Source organism: Lissotriton helveticus, chromosome 2_1 (assembly GCF_964261635.1).
Source record: "Lissotriton helveticus chromosome 2_1, aLisHel1.1, whole genome shotgun sequence".
In the NCBI taxonomy this organism is placed as follows: Eukaryota; Metazoa; Chordata; class Amphibia; order Caudata; family Salamandridae; genus Lissotriton; species Lissotriton helveticus.
Genome location: NC_136059.1, coordinates 774086919 through 774107683, shown reverse-complemented (window position 1 = coordinate 774107683; position 20765 = coordinate 774086919).

Sequence of the window (20765 nt, the reverse complement as noted above, 5' to 3'; positions counted from 1 at the left end):
CTAGGGCAGAAAAAAAAGAACTGACGTCAGAGTGCCGAGGTAGCACCTTTATAGGTGCTGTGCATTTCACTTCTGGCTTGGACGACACAGATGATGAACACTGAGCCGAATGACGGTACCAACAGGCATGCAGGGTACTGTTCACAAAAAATCTTCTGGCTATAGTCTGACACCGGGAAAATGTTTATTTAAGGAATCTGCAGTTAAAAGTCTCTATCATATTTGTAAAATAATGAGTGTAGGTGACCAGAAGCCCGCACCCGGTGCTATTAAATGTCATCGCTCCAACTCATGCTGCTGTAATCCACTGGCAGACACTTGCTGCTCCCTTTATCTCAATTCTGCAGGTTCCCTTTCCCTCTCCATTTTAGCGTAAGCCTGTTGTCGCTAATTAACTGACTGGGACTCACTGTTTTTAAGGGGTGAGCGCTGTATCAGCAAAAACAATTATTAGCATAGCAAGAAAGTTATTAGGTACCTTGAAAGCAATGTCAAACAAAACCCTGCCCTATTGTCCTACATATTAAACTGCCATTGCTATGCTTAAATAGGAACATTACGATGGGTGTGTTCCGGTATAAATTGGCGAAATCAGCTTGTAGCCTGCAGATCACAGGTAGAATCCTGGCAGCGCTGGCTCAGTCTTTCATCCTTCTGAGTCGAGACTTCTGAAAGCACGCTCTATATAATAGTCAAGTTGGTATTTTGTTAACGGATTGCATGGCACTTCGATGTAGGAATATTTTCCATACAGTACCTTTTTGGAAAGCCCTTTGAGACGTTTCTTCAAAGCCTATATTGACGTCTTCCAAATTATTCAATCTGTGAGCACAGGGATTCATCCATAACTCAAAAGTAACATGAAAATACTCAGTCTGTAAAAAAGGGATGGTTAATAAATATGGAAGGGCCAAACCAGAGTTGACGCCTTTTTAAATTATATATCGTGAGGACAACTTCTAGTGTGGTGCCCGCCACACTATGTATGCCTGGATCAGGGGACCCATGGGCACACCCCTGTGACAGATTCGGAGGGCCCCAGGTGAAGCGGGGCCTGCTACGGCTCCCCGAAGTACTATTCCGACAGCCGTTTTACCACGCTGAGACCAAGGCGAAGCGGCTGTCCGAATAGTGCATTGTATTCGCTCGGTCAGAATTCGGCTCCATTGCGCGGCACAATTCGGCTATGAACGAGTCGTACAGACAGGTTCAGGTCCCGGAAACGTTTAGGTCGACGCATATGCGATCTTTGCATCGTACATGGTTGTTCAGACTTGTGTGCGATTTGGTCGAAAACAAGGGCTACAGATCGGATCCAGGAAAGCCAAATCCGATTCGGAGGCGTTCCGAACGACATCGTAATCAGTCCCTATATTTTTGCAAACAATATTAAACATTTCGAAATTTTTCAATTCAATATTACTTACCTTAAATCGATATTCTTGACCATGATATTCTTGCTGTCGGTATTTCTGACCCACGATATTAATGACTCGATATTTGTGCATCTAAATGTTTTCTACTCTATATTCTATCTCTGCACCATACATTATTCTGTAATGCCCTATTCAGAGAGCCGTCATGTCAACAACTTTGTACTTTTTGCATTTATGATCTATGTACCACACTTTTGGGATTTTTGTTATACATCCTTTATTGTTTATTCCTGATCTAGAAATCAAATATTGAGTTGGCCCTTACATATTTTTGCTTTTGGGATACTGATTTTCTCTGTCATTAGTGGTAGGGGATTTTTAAAGGTCGACTCTCATCTTGGATTATTTGCTAAATTCTCGCACTTGCAGTGTTGATCTTGAGCAAAAAGGACTGCAAGTATGAATAGAGCAGAAGGATTTCTGTGTTTCAGAGGGTTCTGATGTGCTATTGAAATATTGTGGTATTTTATTTGGGTTGAATGATGAATTGCTATCTTGCATGTGAGGTTTTTGGATATGCAATGTTGATTCTTGATTGAATTGGTGGTTTGATCACTGTGGTTTTGATGTACTATTCTTATTTGTGATTTGCATTGGAGAAGCTGTGGCCTTATTATTGGTTGGTTTGGTACTCAGATTTGAGAAAATCCAATATCTCAAGACATTATAGATGAACTTGTCTCCAGAAAAGGTAGTGTGCTTTGCAAGGCTCAGCATTCAAACAGATAGAGATTTTTTCTAAATTAATGAGTTTTCCTTTTCAGGTTTGCATATCTAATGAGGTTGGTTTTATTTGTTCTTCTGTGCAACGAAGTAATTACAGTAGCCAGAAGTGGATTGCCACTGGATGGAAGTCTGCTTTAGTGCAAACTGAGTTTGACAAGTAATGCAGAAGTACTAGTCTTGTTTCTCTTGTTTGTGAAAATATTTGCATTCTAACTTGCTAGTTTTCTCCTATTTAGGTTGCGCAGATAAGATGTATTTTGTTTATTATTGTGCGTTAATTGAGAAAAGGTTGTGAAATTGTGTTCCACTTGATGGCTTCTCTGTGAGCTTTGAAAGCCATTCTGTGAATGGTTAGTCAGCCGAGAAATAACGCTGTCATTGGTTGGTTGATGTAAAGCCTTGCTGTCATTGGTTGACCTTTGGCATATTCTTGCGGTTTGTTGTTCACTTTTTTGTTTGTGTAGTTTGTGTACTAATATGATCAGAAATAAAGTGTGCTGTGTTGAAAAAGCTTCTAGTGTACCTGCTATGGAGGGCCAGAAAATACCTCCAGAGGGGTCACCTGTGTATGAGATGTTGACGAATATAGGGCTTTACATGTGTACCTGAAGTTTTAACTGGCATGAATATACCTCTGGCAACAATGACTTCCAATTTCATTTAGAGGGTACCTTTAACATTAAAAAACTAGATTTCCTGAGACAGACAATGATTAAGAGAAAGCCTTCACCTAGTCCTGTACAATTTGAGGCATTGAATAAATGGGAATGAATGCCATAGGGAAGAAGAGGAAGAAAATGAAAAAGCAGGTGAAGGGTTCATTTGGACAGTGCTTAGAGGGTATGTGGAACAATCAGGTGTGATGCTGGAGAAAGGATATAGTAGAGAGAGGGAAAGGTTTCCCTGCAATATTTCAAAGAACCAGAAGTGAACAAGACATTTGATGAGGGGAACAGAAAGAAGCAGAGAACAGGACTTGGATGGGAAGGAGAACTTTTTAAATGATCTTGTGACTTCTAGAACTCCTTTATACACGGACGGGACGCAGAGACATGTGCAGGTTGCTATAGTACCTGGCATGGGTGCAGTAGGAGAGGGTACAGGTGTACAGGTACAGGGATTGACAGGTCTTGCAGTAGCAGATGCATTGGCGAGTGTGAACGCCCCACCTTAAAATACCATGATGACTTTGTTGAGTACTAGCAGATACTATTTTTGTCTCTCCGTTTTCAAATGATATGTCTGCTACTGTTCCTGCTGAGTGAAATTAATATTGAACTTATAAGATCTAATTTGGTAAAATTTTAGAAAGGGACAATTGATTCAATAGACTGATGAAATGAGATACTTGATCAGGGAGGCAGCGAGGTGTGCAAATCAAGCACATGATTAGCTTGAAAAGTTGGCTGTCGAACGTGAGGTTGACATTAGCAGAAAAGGAATGTGCAGAGAAATTATATGATGGATTTGACTAAAGAGGAAACAAAAGAATTTGATTTGGTGACTTTACAAGCTCTCATTAAAGATATAGTTGAGAAAATTAAAGACTGGAGGGATCTGAAGAAGTACAGAGAAAGGTGGAAAAAGAAAGCTTCAGTGGCCGGAAAGAAAACAAAGGGTTATTAATTAAAAACTAGAGACACCTCAGAATTCCCTCTGAGAGAAGTACATGGGGGGTGTTATTAGCCTGTGCTTTCTACTAGAGGTGATCTTTATGCTTTTAAGATAAAGGTTCCAAAATTGCGAGAGGTATCTGAAATATGGTAGAAAGAGGTGCCTAGATTAGTGAAATTTTACGAAAATGATTTGTGCTTATTAGGATACATTATTTGAGATTGGTTTTCCTGGTGCTCTATGGACTGAGTGTAAGGCTACTTGTGCTTGACCAACTGAAGACCAGTTAGCGTTGCTTCTAATAATACTCCATCAGAGCTGGTCACTGACAAATATAGACCAGTGAAAAAACATCTGAAAAGGGAGGTGCCAAAGAAGGAAGGGACACATGAGCCAAAAGACTCAGTGCATGTTTACTATGAGAGGTTTATTCAGATACGTAAGAAGCACAGCGGAGTTGAAGACCGAGGGAAAGACAGCATTAGCAGTTTTTATGGATTTGCATCCTCGGCTTCATTCGCATAGTCCGACGAGTGTGATGTGTTGGCAGAATAACAGCACTGGTGAAATCCTGAAGTATGCTGAGTACAGTAGTAATTGGTTTGATGTGAAGAAGAAATGGATTAAAGAGAAGCTGATGGTCGCCCTGACAAAACAGATTCAAAGAAGTGGAAAGAATCAGATGATGAATTCTGATATGATTATGTGCCGCCAGATAACTTTGGAATAAATTAAGCAAATCCCATACAAGGTGGGTGAATGGGGAGTGAGATGGTGCAGATGCAAGGTCATGTTCTGAACAATTCTAAAGTGGATGCAAATATTAATTTGAGAATGCCTGTCTTTTTTGCAGTAAAATTACTCACTGGAGGGGGAGTATAGACAAAATCCAGACTGAATTCAGAAATATTTTGTTCCCCAGAAGCTGCAAAATACAAATCCGATGGAGATCCAGTTAGTAACCCCAGTCCCACCAGCTCCTTTGTAAAATGGGCAAAGTCAAGGGCAGTTCCATATGAATATGCCTGTAGCTCCACTGATGCAGAAAAACATGAGAAACAACATGCTTACAGTCCAAGGCGCTAGGAGAATCCACTGATTCTGAATAATGATTTCCCTCAATTTTCCCCAGACTTATTCCCAATGACGGTGCCTGAAGAGAGAGGGGAGTTTGTATGCTTGATGCAGTCCTCTTGGGAGACCAGAGTGGCCCAGATATAGATGATAAAATGAATGGATACCCAGTGCCATTTTCATTATACAACAGTGCTAACTGCTCTACAGCGAGTTCTATGGTGGCCCCAAACCTACCCTCTTTAGTTATTAGCAATAAACAGATTGCTAACCTGGTTACAGCAGATGTTCCTGTTAAAATAGGATCAATGGAGAACAAGCATCAGTTTTAATTGTGTGATTCAAGTCTTGTTAATTTATTGGTAAGAGACTTGCTTTGCAAGATAAACTGTGTGATTTATTGCAATTGAGACACAAGGGGAAGACTCATGTTTAAAATAAATCAGAGGATTCAAGAGTGTTGTTTCCAGTTCTTACTAAAGATGACCTACTTCTGATTTCAGACGTACAGACAAAGTAAAGGTACGCGATTTAACAGGTAAAGAGTTTGGATTGATAAAAAGTAAAAAACCTTTTAGGATTAATGTCAAACCTAATGCAGTGTTCCCCAAAATTAAGCAATACAGACTTTCAAAAGAAGCTAAAGAAGGAATAAAGCCATTACTGAAAAAATTATCGAACAAGGCATTCTGCAGAGGTGCTTGGTAGTCCTTGCAATGCTCCGATAATGGGCTTTAAATAAAATTAATGGTAAATGGAGTATAGAACAAGATTTAAGAAACTAAATTAAAACCATCACTCTATGCTGTCTGGTGATACCAAATTGTGCAGTGATATTGTTCAGATTCCTGTAGATGCAGAATGGTATATAGTCATTGATTTATGACCAATATTCTTCTCCATTACTCTGCATGAGGATAGTCAATTTCTTTTTGAGTTCCAGTTCCAAAATAAAGTTTATATTTGGTGTTGAATTCCACAGGGGTTTATTGAAAGTCCTTCACGTTTTAGTCACATCCTAAAGAAGAATTTGGAGAATTTACAGTTGCCTTGTAACTCAATCAGTCAGTCAGTCAGTTAATCAACTTTATTCGGTTTCAGCATACAAAACCGTAAAAGTCATTGATGCATAAAAATGTCATAAAAAGATAACACAATTCATCACTATTAAAAATGATCTATGCCTCCTCAATGGTGTAGTTTGGGATCTCCTGTGGGAGGGCAGACCACCACGTATTGCCACCCATAAACTTACCCTCGGCTTGTTCGATGGGGGGATAGGGCTCCCTGATGTTAAGAAATATTACTGGGCGGCGCCACCTAGCGGCTATCAATCAGTGCACATATTGGTCGCATAACGACCCCGCTTATCAGATTGACCAATTACTCTTCCCGGGGGGCAGCTTCGAGGGTGCGCTCTATTCTCGGCACTTACGACCCATCCCTACCAGCCCAACGGGGCATGCAATGACTTTTTGGAAGGCGGCCAACAGGTTTCTGGGGTGGGAGGGTAGGCTCACGCAAGCTACGCCACTATGGCACAGTGAACAGCTCAGCAGAATGATCCGGTCTAAAGGTTTTCAAAAGTGGGACACCATTGGCATATCACGGATTGGTGACCTATGGAAGTCTGGGGATGTGATGCTCTTTGCCCAGCTGCAACCGGAGTATGAACTTGCCAAAGTCGAATACTTTCGGTATCTTCAAATTAGGCATGCTTTGCTTGCGGTTCTTCCCAGAGGTAGTGACCTCCCTGACTCCTCCCCGCTTGAGAACAGAATACTTGATGGGGAGCTGTCGGAAAAGGCCATCTCCCTTATCTATAAGAAGCTCATTAACAATATGGTTGACCCTCTGATCAGCCTAAGGGCTAGATGGGACCAGAATGATGTTGCCGGTTTGGACGACAATGAGTGGCGTGGCCTCTCCCCGTGAGGTAGCCATCTCCTCCTGGCTCCGGCTGGTTCAACTTACGCTGTTTCATAGATCCTATCTGTCGAGGCCTCTGTTGGTTTGCATGGAATATATCCAGGATGGTTGCTGTGCGAGAAACTGTGGGCAAGATGGCACTTTCATACATGTTATCTGGGAATGTGCAGATATCCAGGGGTATTGGGAACGGGTGGTGGGCCGCATGGAAGAGGCACTGGGCAGGGGATTCACTGCAACATCAAGCTGACATTGTTAAACATCTGGGACCCGACCGACCTGAACTCTAGGGAGCAAATTTGGGTGACGCTTGGGTTCATGATGGCAAAAAAGGCACATCATACGGCTTTAAAGGGCTCCAAATTTGCCAACAATCATGGACTGGTTTAATGACATGGATTGGCGCATGGTAACTGAGAAATCCATCTACGAGGCTAGGGGATGCCCGAACAAGTGGACACATGTCTGGGGTCTTGGAACACCTATAGAGGGGAGATCTGTGCACCCCCTCGGACCAGAGACAATGTCACAGAGGATCTTGTTGTTGTTTAAACAAGTGGGTTGTCTAATTATTGCCACGTATATTTTCGGGCTGAGTTGTAACAGTCCTCTGTGTGCCAACCAGACAGCAAATTTGTTATGTATCTAACATTTGTTTTTCTTTAATAAAAATATCAAAAATTATCGATGCCTAAAATATCATATAAAGATAACATCATTTATCATAGTTAAATCAAATTCCACGAGAGTCCTTGTTGATTCAGAAAGTAGGGTACAAAATTAGGTACATGTACCCTTGACCCACAATCAACATTTTGGACGGTTAAAACAGTGATTTCCAGGGCCTTTTCATGAGTATGTATATCATTGGGTTAACATGGGCCCTGACCAGTGCTGACATTTAACCGCATGCGCGCTAGCGGTTTTCCCGCTGCGCGCTGAAGATTCGAAAATCGCGGGTTACGTGACAAGGCCAACTCGTCATGCGCGTAGCGCAAGTAACGCCCATGACAAGCTGGCCTTGTCATTAGCACAGAAGGGGTTAATCAAAGCGAATCAAAGTTCGGGCTGGACTGTTCCCATGAGGCACAGGGTCAGACTGATTTGCATATAGCCATGTCTGAACTGGGGTGGCAGAGTGGGCTAAAGAACGGTGATGGATCAAACCCAGATCTTTTGACTGGGTGTGAGTGTTTGATTGGTTCAGCTGCTCCGTCCATCACCATCCCCTTCTGTACCGCTTTTGGCCGCCATAAGTGTGGCAGGGTATGCTCAGACGTGAGTCCCTTGCTCACTTTGCCACTGGATTCAAGCAAGCCGGGCTGAAGACGGCTGTAACGCCAGAAACCGGTCCTCGGAAGCTTGTTTCCGGTCCAAGGAAGGCATGGCTTGGCAGTTCGGGCTGGACTGTTCCCATGAGGCACAGGGTCAGACTGATTTGCATATAGCCATGTCTGAACTGGGGTGGCAGAGTGGGCTAAAGAATGGTGATGGATCAAACCCAGATCTTTTGACTGGGTGTGAGTGTTTGATTGATTCAGATGCTCCGTCCATCACCACCCCCTTTTGTACCACTTTTGGCCGCCATAAGTGTGGCAGGGTATGCTCAGACGTGAGTCCCTTGCTCACTTTGCCACTGGATTCAAGCAAGCCGGGCTGAAGACGGCTGTAACGCCAGAAACCGGTCCTGGGAAGCTTGTTTCCGGTCCAGGGAAGGCATGGCTTGGCAGTTCGGGCTGGACTGTTCCCATGAGGCACAGGGTCAGACTGATTTGCATATAGCCATGTCTGAACTGGGGTGGCAGAGTGGGCTAAAGAACGGTGATGGATCAAACCCAGATCTTTTGACTGGGTGTGAGTGTTTGATTGGTTCAGATGCTCCGTCCATCACCACCCCCTTTTGTACGACATTTAATCAAGGCAGGAGCTAGCCTTCATAGCAGATTTCAGGTAACTGAGAACAAAGGAAATGCATTCATCATGCAACAATTGTAAATAATTAAGAGCTGGACAGGCCTGTGTAATATTCATCCTCTTTAAAATCGGGGCAATAAGAGTTTTTTAAGGGACATCATAAAATTTACAAAATAATGTCAAGTGAAGCAGATCCTGTGGAGACTCATCGTCGTAGCCACAGGGTGCTAACAGCTGGCCTCTGCTACACCCCCTTGAATAGCCAACAAAAAGTGAAAGAGATCCAGACGAAACCTGGTTAGAAAAACCCCCAAGAGATAAGCTAACGGTGTTGTTTTCAACATGATGAATTTGCAAACTCAGTCCTAGTGCAATATACTGATTAACATCTTGTAGGATCAAAGAAAAAATAGGGCTGTAAACAAGATGCAATTGCACTTGTGAATCATTTAGCAGATAATGGTCACAACGTTTCCGACACAAACATGCAATATTGTAAAACAAGAAGTGATTTATCTTGTTCATCACATTGAAAAAAGGAGCAAGGAAAGTCTCAAAAGAATACATTTCTGAAAGCAGGTACTTCAACATTCCAGAGGGAGGTGAGGGTGTTCCTAGGAGTTTGCCAGTGGATTCCAAGCTGGTCCCCAACTGAAAAGCCTTTAACACCTTCACTCCTAGGCCCCCCCCCCCCCCCAAAGTTATAAGCCTTTTTTGGGCCATTTGGGGTAGTTCACGCTTAGGACTCCATAAAGTTGTGTCCACCTAAGCTATTCGTGCCCTATTTGTGTTCTTTTTTTCCAACATCCTGAGGAGTCAAAAGGTACCCAGGGTTTGTGGATTACCCTGGAGGGGACTAAGAAATTAGCCAAAATATAGCACTATTTAGTTTTTGGGGGAGGGGTGGAATTGGAAGAAAATGCTGCAGAAGAAAGCGTCTTGTTTTCTTCCTACAAATGGCATCAATGAAGGGTTTTCCATGCTAAAATCCCCATCTTCTCAGCTATCAGGAACATTCAGACTTGACTCCAAAACATTTTTAGACACAGCTTTGACATTTGACTGGGAGCTATCCCATTTTTCCTAATTTGTGTGCTTTCAACCTCCTTACAGTTTGTGGTGGAAACAGGTGTGAAACTCATGGTGGATCCCAGAATGCGATACATTTATGGAAACTAGACAAAAATCTGAATTCGGCAATGGGTCATTTGTGTACATCCTTCAAGCTTTTCCTATAAAAATTAATAGTTAAAATAAAAAAATATTGAAATTGAGTTGAAAAAACAGTGTCTACATTTTCATCTTTAACTTTTTCTTACTAAGGCAGATTTTCAAAAACAATATACCAGTAAGATTGCTGGACCCTTCTGGTTGCGGTGATATAAAGGGCTTGTAGGTTCTCCAAGAGGGCATTTTCTAAAATGTCTTCTGCGTTACACACTTGCTTACATTTTAAAGGCACAAATGTAGAGATATTCAATTGGTAATAGGATAGGCTAGGATAGGATTGACATTTATAGAGCGCACAAATGTCGAGTCGTCTTGGCGCTAGGGTGAAAGAGAGAGTGGACCAGTGTCCACGGAACCGACACCTTAAGTCCTGGGGAACAGCCATGTTTTTATTAGCTTCCTAAACACTGTCCTGTTTGGTTGAAGTCTCACTGTGATAGGTAGTTGGTTCCACAGTGAGATAAACTCTTACCACCCCATCTGGCTCTACAAACGTTCGTGGCACAGATGAGACCAGAATTAGCTTATCTAAGACTTCTAGTGGGAGTGTACAAGTGGAAGATTTGTCAAAGGTCAGCAGCCCCTCCGCCATAAAGTGTCTTATGAACCAGACATAAGGCCTTAAATTCTAGACGTTGCTGTATTGGAAGCCAATGCAGTGACTTAATGGCATCAGATGTGGGGTGACCTTTAGGAATGTTCAATATTAGCTGTGCCGCAGCATTTTGTATGGATTGGAATTTAGTCTTCTGTGCCTTGGAAATGCCTATGAATAGAGCATTACAGTAGTCTAGAAGGGATAAGACTAAGGACACTACTGCTGTTTTCCTTAACTCATGCAGAATAAAAGAAAACACCTTCCTAAGTAGCTTCAGAATATAGAAACAAGTCTCTACGAAAAGCCCAGTTCCTCAGCAACTATGATCCCCAAGTTCTTAACTTTAGAGGATGGTGTTGGACATATGCCAGCCTCTATCGGCCACCAGGGGGGTTCCACAGGGACGGACCACCACCAAACTCCATCACCTCTGTCTTATCGGTGTTTATTTTCAGATAATTGTTACTCATCCAGCTCATGAGGTGAGTCAGACATGCATGGAACCTCTCAGCAGCAGACGCCGCCTGATGTGATACAGAGATGATAATCTGTGTGTTGTCAGCGCAAGACACAAACGAGAACCCATGCTGTCTAATGAGACTGGCGAGTGGGGTGACATAGATGTTGAACAGAGTCTGAGAAAGTGCCGATCCCTCTGGGACTCCACAAGGAATGTTTCAGACTGTACATTTTCCCACTGCAAAGCCTGTTCCCTATCCTCTAAAAAAAAAAGACGATAGGAGGGACAAAGTCGCATCCCCAATCAACCTCCTTTAGCCGCCGCACTAACACTGTGTGATTCACGGTGTCAAATGCTGCCGATAGGTCATGGAGGATGAGGATCACTCTATCCCCTCCATCCACCTGTCTCTAATATCTTCTGTTGCCATGCCCAACGCAGTCTCGGTCGAATGACCGGACCGAAATCCATGCTGACTTGGATCCAGCAGGTTGTTGATGTCTAAATAGGTCAACAGCTCCTGATAATAACAAATGTTCTACAATTCTGCATTCCCACATGTCTCCCAATAAAAATGGCACCCCACTTGTTTGGCCGGGCCTTGCACTTGCAACACAAAACATCCCAAAATGTGACTTGTAGGCATCATATTTCATCCAGCAGAATGCATGTGTTTTTAACATGGTGGCTAGCTGTGGATTTTGGGTCTCAGCTCAGCCGGCAAACAGGGAAACCTACCAATGAGCACATTTTATAAAACTAGTAACCAGGTGCAGTCCAAGGTGGGTTGACTTGCTTGACTCGCACCAGTTTTTTTTTACCCAGAATACCCTGCAAAGTTCAAACTTTGGATAAAAAAAACCTTCATTTTCCTTGCATTTCTGCAAGGAAAAGTCCTAGATCCTGCTGGCAGCCACATATATCCTACCTCCCAGTGTTCCACCAAGTCTCCTGAGAAAAATGGTGCCTCACTTGTGAGAGTAGTCCAAGTGCCCGCGACATGAAAGGGCATCAAACACAAAATAGGCACATCACATTTTTTCCACTGAAAAACTGTGCTTTTTGCAATGTGGGTACCTGTGGATGTTTGGGCCCCAGCTCAGCTGACACCCAGGGAAATCTACCAAACCTACATATTTTTTAAGTCCAGCAGAGTCGCCTGTAAAGTTCAAACTGTGAGGAAAAGTCCTGGAATATGTCAGCAGCCATGAATTTCCTATGAGCCAGCATTCCACCTACATCTTCTGAGAAAAATGGTGGCTCACTTGTGTAGGCAGACCAAGTGCAAACGACACAAAAGGGAGTAAAGTTAGGATTTTGTCTCAGATTACTTTTGTGACTCGGGCCCGGTGTTTTTTGCAATGTGGGTAGCTGTAGATTTTGGGCTGCAGTTTAGCCAGCACCTAGAGAAAGCTACCAAACCTGCAGATTTTTTTTAAAACTAGGGAGTCCAGGGTGGGGTGACTTGCGTGGCTCTTATCCGGATTTTTTACCCAGAATCCCCTGCAAAGTTCAAACTTTTCCATAAAAAACACATTTTCCTTGCATTTATGTGAAGAAAAGTCCTCCAATCTGCAGTCAGCCACAAATTTCCCACCACCCATCGTCCCCCCCCCCAAGGTCTCGCGAGACATATGGTACCTCACTTGTATGGGTGAGCCATGCGCCAGTGACATGAAAGGGTCAAAACACATTGCAGAGGCATCAAAACTATCACAAAATGACCTTGTTTTGAAAGGTGAGCTATTGCATTTTTGGTTCTGGCTGGGTCACTATCTAGGAAAATGTACCAAATCTAGACATTTCTGAAAAATGGACAACCAGGGGAGTGCTGGAAGGTGTTGATTGTGCAGATCCCCCTACATGTTCTTGCCCAGAATCCCCTGCAAACCTTACAGTTAGCTAAAAAGTCACATTTTCTTCACATTTCTGTGTGGGAAAGTTGTAAGATCACCTGGCCAGCACAAATTTCCTACCTGGACACGACTATATAAAGATCATGGGATTGAATACCAAATCAAGACATCAAAGATATTCCTCCTGAAATGGCTGATCTGATTTTGTTTGTGGATGGTTCTTGTTTGAGAGACAGGCCATTGTGGGGCATTGAAGGCTGTATATGCAGTATGTTCCATTTCTGAAATTATTGAAGTATAATACCTGCCTATTGTAACTTCAGCACAAGAGGCAGAGTAGATTGCAGTGACAAGAGCTTATTTTCTTGCAAATAATTTGAATGTGATGTTTTATACAGTCAGCCAGTGTGGTTTTGAGTGGCCCATTATTTCAGGCTGTTGTGGTCACAAAGGTGTTAACAAGATGCTCTGCACTTGAGAAGGAAATTGTGAGATCAAATGAGCATACCTGAATACAAGAAACAGCTCCACATCAATCAAGCAAAAAGTTGAAAATACAGTAAATTGTTTCTTGTAGAATCCAATACAGGCTTTTTTGTGTGAACTGAGATAACTCCAGGGGGAGGTACCAGAGGATGAGAGACAGAGGTGGGAGAGAGCAGATGCAAAATAAATTATCAAGATGTCTGTGTCTCCTGAATATAAATACGTACTTCTAGATAGCATGCTTCCTTCAAGGGCCTGATATGTGCACGGCAAGACAAATGAGAGAGGAATTCTGTGACTAGGATTTTTAGAAAATACTTGTTTAATGTAAAAATCTGAAGATTTGCATAAGATCTCTCAGAGATGCATAATTTGTTAGAACAATAATCAGGGAAATAAGACTCCAGTGGTCAAGAGTTATATTGGCAAATCAGAGGGCTCATTTATGAGACTACAGACGAACTTCATTGAGATGCCAGTTTATTATGGTTTTAAAATATTCTTATGATTGTCTGCTTGTTCTCTAAATGGTTAGAGACCTATCCTACTTGGGCATCTGCCAGCAAGACAGCTGCCATTCTTTTGCTGAGGGTATTGATTCCAACATTTGGCCTGCCAAACTCTGTTGAGACGTATAGTGGGACTCCTTTAAAAAAATGAAATCATGAAAAAGATTGGTACAGCTCTCCAGATTACCCAAAGGTTCCATTGTAGTTATTATCCTTAACCATCTGTTATAGTGGATAAGATTAACGGAACCATCAAACATGAGCTGGCTAAATTGCATCCACTAATCTGAAATGGCCAGATACTCTTTCTCTTGTTCAGTTGAGCATTAGAAGTACTCTAGATAAAAAGACTGGTCTCTCATGAAGTGCGATGTGCAGAGCAATGAGATTGGCTCATATTCCTTCAGCAATACTTGTCATTGTACTAGATTACTGGAAAGGTCTGGCTAATGTGGTAAAATCTGTTTCTCATCAGGTGAATCTGGCAACAGACCTGTCAAAAGAAATTCAGTGACACGACCTGCAACTACTTGATTTGATTCTTTTGAAGAAACATGTTTGTAAAAGCTGCTTAGAATCATTTTGGAAAGGACGTTATCAGATTGTGCTTGTGACTAACACTGCTGAGAAATGTGCCAAAATCCGACAGTGGATCCATCCAGCTCACAAGAGGAGAGTACATGTGGCAGATGATTCACAGGGTCAAGCTCAAGTTCACAGCATGGATCCAGAGGATACAAAATAGTTTTTGAAACTAGTGAAGTTGCAGATGAAAGTGAACATCCTGGTAAAGGTCCTAGTGGCCAGTTTCATTTCGAGGATCTGAGTGAAGAGCTGTGGCAAAGTCAAGTTTGGCAGCAAGAAGAAATAGCCTCTAACTCATCCTGTGAAAAACTTCTTTTGAAGACTCCAGTCTCACAAACCTCCAGAGGTAGAACTGAGACACTTTAAGGTTTAATGCCAGTATGTGAATGAAATATTACTAGTGATGTTTCCTTCTATTATATTGACTATAGGTACCTTGTATTTATTTCACGTGATTTGATCATCTTGCCAACTGCTAGCTTTTGTGTTTGTGTTTTTTTTTGTATTGTTTTCCATTGTTCTTTCAATAAAAAAGATTTATAAAAAAAAGAATAGGATAGTCAAAATGTGCTTTGTTTTACAGTATTAGATACAGTTGATTCAATGTCATTGCACTTTGCGTTTTTGGGTTGAAGTTGCCTTACTTGACTGCTCATACAGTCATTCAGCTCAAGGCTGGGGAGTGGGTGTTTTTGTAGGTATTCTAGAGAAAATCCCCACTGCAGCCAATTTTAGAAGGGATACCACCAGATTCTACTCATCACCAATGCATCCATGAAGTGTTGTTGCTTGACGGCCTGAGTCCACTACACCTGCTTCCACACCAGTCCTATCTGCAGCACCAGCTCAGGAGGGGACACCGTCTCTCCCTTCCCCTGCTCCAACTCTTCCAAGATGCATGTGCCTCATTGTCTACTACTACAACATCTGTCTGTGATGGATGGTGGGCTGCCAATTACAATATCCCATTGTGGTTATGGTCTCTGCTGTTGTTGTTGCAGGCTATGATTGCCCATCTGGTATCGCTGTCTGATGGGGAATGTAACAAGGGCTCACCCGGACTTCATTGCCCAGCCCCTCCACTAAGGCTGGTGTTCTTCTGGTGTTCTTCTTATACATCTTATAGTAACAACTTGTACGTTGCAATACTCGATAAGTACAAACAATCTTCCTTCTTGCTGGATTTGCCCGCATTTGCCTGTTGATATAGAGGGTAGTAACCCCTTGATAGGTGTGACTGTCAGTCATAAATATCACATCTATAATGGACTACAACTGTCCTTCTTTCAGCGGGAGTAGCACTGAATTGACTCACCTTGCACTGCCAGAGCTCATCTGTGAGCACTGTAAAGAATACCTCTCCCATTTTCTTTTTTTGTTGGAAAGAGTGAATATGACCTTGTTGTGGAGAACATTCCTTCCAAATATCCCCCTAAAGAGTCCCACCTCTCCAGTGGAATGTTGTTTCATAAACATCATCAATGAGGGGTTATGTATATTTTATTTGCAGATCCCGAGCATATTTATGGCTACCCTCGGACTGGATTAGGACCGGGTATCCCGAATATATTGTTCCTGCAATTAAAAGTTTGGTGACCATCCTTTGCTGCATAGGGAGATTTGGTGGGCTACTTCAACTACAAATAGATTCTTTTTTGCTTTCATTCCAATACATCTATTACTTTAGATAACGTTGGACAAAATTTAAAAATCATGGAGGAAACCACTAACTCCACCGCATTTGCTTTTGGGTTGCTGGTAGATCAATTGGACATACATGCCAAGAGGCTGAATCAGATGAGAATGGATTTAAACTACATTTTAGTTGAAAAGGGGGGGTCTGTGCTATTGTGGGTAATAAATGCTACACCCATCTTCCCAACACTTCCTAAGAATACACCGATTGATAGACATAAATAGTGCTAGGAAACTACATGATATATAAAAGCATTTCAATTTTAACATGTGGTAATCTGATACTGTCTGACAGACATCTTTGGGGGTTGGGTAATAAAAATATTTGAAATGCTCCTTGCTGTTATTGTGATTCTGCTTTACTCTACTTTCTTGTTCATCTCTGTTCCTGCACTGTCTGCACCATAAGAAAGGTTCTCCCTCTTTGCTTGCTTTCCAACCTGAAGAAAAGGACAGCTGCAATGAGGTAAAATTATGCAATTTTGAAGGTGAAAAAGAAGTTTTATGAATGTATGCAATGAATGTACTTTAGGGGTTTTTGCCAAAAAGGAGGAGAGTGTAACAGAAATAGTTTTCACTTCCACTAATATGTCATAAAAGCATATTTTAACTTGCACCTCACACAGTTCTATTTGTGCACTGTATCTTCAATGTTTTAGTGCTGCGTGTTTAGCCTCTCACTTCAGAAGAATGACCTCACTATCACTATCTACCTGAAAGTAGCAATTACGTCTGTCTCTTGTTTTGAAACATTTCAAAAACATACAGCTGGGTTTTTATGAGGAACGCTGCTCTGTAACAAAGATGCACATAACAGTGTAAGTTTGAATCATGTATTTTGTTTTAATTTACTCCAAAGCAATGAAAACTTAAAAACCAGTTTGAAACTTGTACTTGTCATTATATTTGCTCCAACAATTGCTATACCGGTGGAACTCTGGCCCACCTGAACCAGACATCTGATTTAGCATAATTTTGTGCCTGAGCTGTTTCTAGATTACTGTGTTCAGACTTTCACTGGTTTCCCCAATAATTTTGATTTTATTGTGCACCATTATCACAGAATACCACCTGGCAGGACGAAAGTCCATTATAAACCCTGTAAAAATAATATGCCTAGCTTCAAGTTCCACAGGTAACAGCTACTAACATCCAATTGGCTTCGAATGTAATGATTGATGTAGGGCACAAGTAGGGCAGATAAGAACATATTCTTGAAAATCAGAATGAAAAGCAGGTCACTGAAAACATTGTGAAACTACGTCCATCTTAAGCCCGGTATGACAAGAATTGGCGGAATCATTAAACATTCTCATTACATTCAACTGCACTTCTTTAGTCGGCACAAATATTGCTTATTGTCTGAAATGCAAAACATTTGTTGAACCAAGAGAGACTTTAGACAGAGTTCTTCAAATTCCTTTGGATCCAGTTTCAAATGATTTTCTGGTGCCCATCAAAAGAGGCTTCTATTCAGTACATGCCATATCAATAGCTAAAGATTCTCTCTCAATGACTTACTACTTCTGTTTGGACTCAGACACAATATGAGATACAGAAAAGACAGATCTGTTTTTTAAAGCATCTTACTGATCTAGTAACATAACATCTGCAATTGCTTTTACAGAGGAGTCAGTTTCCTCAATAAACCTCCTTAAAGTGTCTGGGTGGACAAACGTTGTGTTTGTGTAAGCACCTGAGAAAGTGATAAGCTCTTTTACCTTAATATTTCCTGCAAAAGCCTAACTTCACATTTTAATTTTTCAAAACACAATTGATGTCAAAGATTATCTCAGCAGAAGTTTTGATGAATTGATAAAAAAAAAGTTGAATATCCAAGGACAAAATCTCTTTATTATTAGTAGGTGAAGGCTGGCATCTTTGGATCCACAGAAAGGCCAAAAATAACTATCAAAAGCCAAGGAACTCAGCTTCTTCCTTATTTTAAATTCATGCTTTTTGCATTTCCAAGACATTTGAAGTTGCTGAAGTCTTGATAGCATGAACCTCATGTTTTTGATGGTCCGCAAGAGCCTTTGAAAACATAAGAATATAATGCATTCCAAGAAAAAACAAACTGATGCAAGACATCAGAAAATAAAGAATCAATAAAACATAGCTTGATAATTGCACTACCCAAATGGCATTACACAATATTCAAAAAACCAAATAGGGGTGTGGAAAATAGCTTTCCACTAACCGCCTTGCTTTATAGGCAATAGATAATAAGAACCTCTTAAATCAAGTTGAGTGAAGGATTCTGCTCCCTGGACTGTCTACACAATGTTGTTTATAAGATGTGAAGTATATCTATCTAATTTAACCCTCTTTAATCACTACAGTGTCAGAAAATGTTTATTTTTTAGGGGGGGGGGGGAGAAAAAACAATTGTGTCCCAGCAGGTAATGAAGCTGGTACGAATAAAACACTGGCAAACCGTCCTGCAAAGGGCCTTCAGTAAAAAAATACCACCAATGGTGCCAGGTTCAATTGGAATGTGACAATCATATTCCCTATGAGAGGAAAATGAACAGATTTCAGGTGTAGAAACACTTGAGAAAAGGCATGGTATGTGCAGTGATTGTGAAGACATATTTGCCACTTCAAATTGGATATGAAACTCTCTATTTCATTACTAAGTGACCAATAACTTCCTAAAACATAATAACGATTAAACTGTGATGACAAAAATACTGTTCGAGCAGACCAACTGACATACAGATTATATCTTAACAAAGAAATTCCAAACATTACAGCTGAATTGGGAGAGGCAATAATGTCAAAAGATAACTCTTCAGTATGATCACCAAATGAGAATTACAATGGAAAAGAGGCCCCTTATATTGGACCTGAAGTTAATGGTGAGCCCCGCACATGGACTGTCTTCTTAACTCTTACAAATGTTATTCTTCGTGGCCCAGTCCTAATGATTGAGCATTCCAGAGGCACCACTATCAAACAATGTGGAGGTATTAACACATTTGCTTCTGTTAGCATGTTAATTGACAGAAGACCTAATATAAAGAAGCCATCATACGCCTGTTTTTTTTCCTCAGGAGATGAGTTGAGTTTTATTATGTTATTCCGAGAATGCTTAGCACAACCTTAAACCATATGTCCACCATCACCACAGTATAGGCATATATGTCACACATACAAGTATATGCACATGCATAACAAAACATACAGCTTAGCATTTTGCTGGCATTCCTTTGTCTTTTTTGTTAAAGAGCCCCTAACTGTCCCTGCTTTCATAGGCTCTTCTAACTGCAAATGGTTTACCAAACTCTTTGCTTAACCCGACAAAAAGTCTCTTGAAACGTTTATTCATGGCTTCCTATTTTGTCTCTTCTGAAATTCTTGTTAAATCAATAGTATCAGATTGATACATTCGGAAAATGAAGAAGGATGATAAATAGCAAAGTAAGCCAATGCATTTATTCCATTTTGCTGAATATTGCACACTAATTCCTCAGCAGAATTTTCGAAAGTCAGGATTGTGAGAAAATGTCAATTTTTTCATGGTCTATCAAAAGTTTTGCTGAGTTTAGTGCTGTTTTTTATACTCTACACACTGGGGCTCTGCTGTCTGGTGCCCAGTGTATGAGCGCTGGCCCATAAAACATGGTGAAATTGGCTAACCCTGACGGTGTATATAAGCTTCCTATAAGGCCATTTTGCCATCCACTAGTGTGACAAAGAAACATGGCTTCAAGCCTACCATTGTGGCCTCCTGACTGCTGCAGTGTAAAACCTGCAGTAAGACCACTTAAAACAACCATTCCTTTCATGTTAAAAACCTGCCTTTTAAATATTAGGAAGTCCTCCCTGTTAAGGCCTTGTCGCCCACATGTTAGGGTGCCTGGTACTAAGTAGGACATGGAGACAATTAATGTTACCATGTCCCTACAGGAAAAAAGGACCTAAAAGTGAATTTCCCTGAGGCAAGTCTATCTGTCCCATGTAGTACAGATTCAAATACTAACACTGCATCTGACAAAGTGGACCAGCTAGAAATATAATTAAACACCTATTTGTTTATTCTTATTAAAAATCCAATTCAATGGTGGAGTCAGATTTTTAATAACTATGAAGGGATAGTAACTTTTGATAAGTGTGTTTTCCCTTCCTGAAGGCTAATATGCAATAACTTGCTAGTTTCTCCCTGTGTTCAACCCAGGAAGAGGTGGGTAGGAGATGTACCTCTCCTACTGACACCACTGTGACAAATCTTCCATTACATGTCTGTCTGAAGCACATGTTATGTTATGTTATGTTAACAGGGTGCTTGTATAGCGCACGGCTACTCCGAGGAGTGTCCCGGCGCTGGAGGATCCTCCCAAGTCGAGGAGGGGAGCAGATGGAGAAAGAAAAACAGACCCAATGAGTCCAGAGAGACAGAGCAGGGGAGGAACAGACTTATTGCTGAAACAACCAGGTTTTCAAGTCCTTCCTGAAAGTCAGGAGATTGGAGCAGGACCTGAGCGCAAGAGGAAGATCGTTCCACAGTTGGGGCGCCAGATGTTTGAAGGCGCGGCCGCCGATGCGAGCTCGATGTATCCTAGGGGTGACTGCCCTAGCTTGTGACGAAGAGCGAAGGGATCTGGATGGAAGGTAAAAAGTAATCCACTTTCGAAGATACCGGGCACCCAG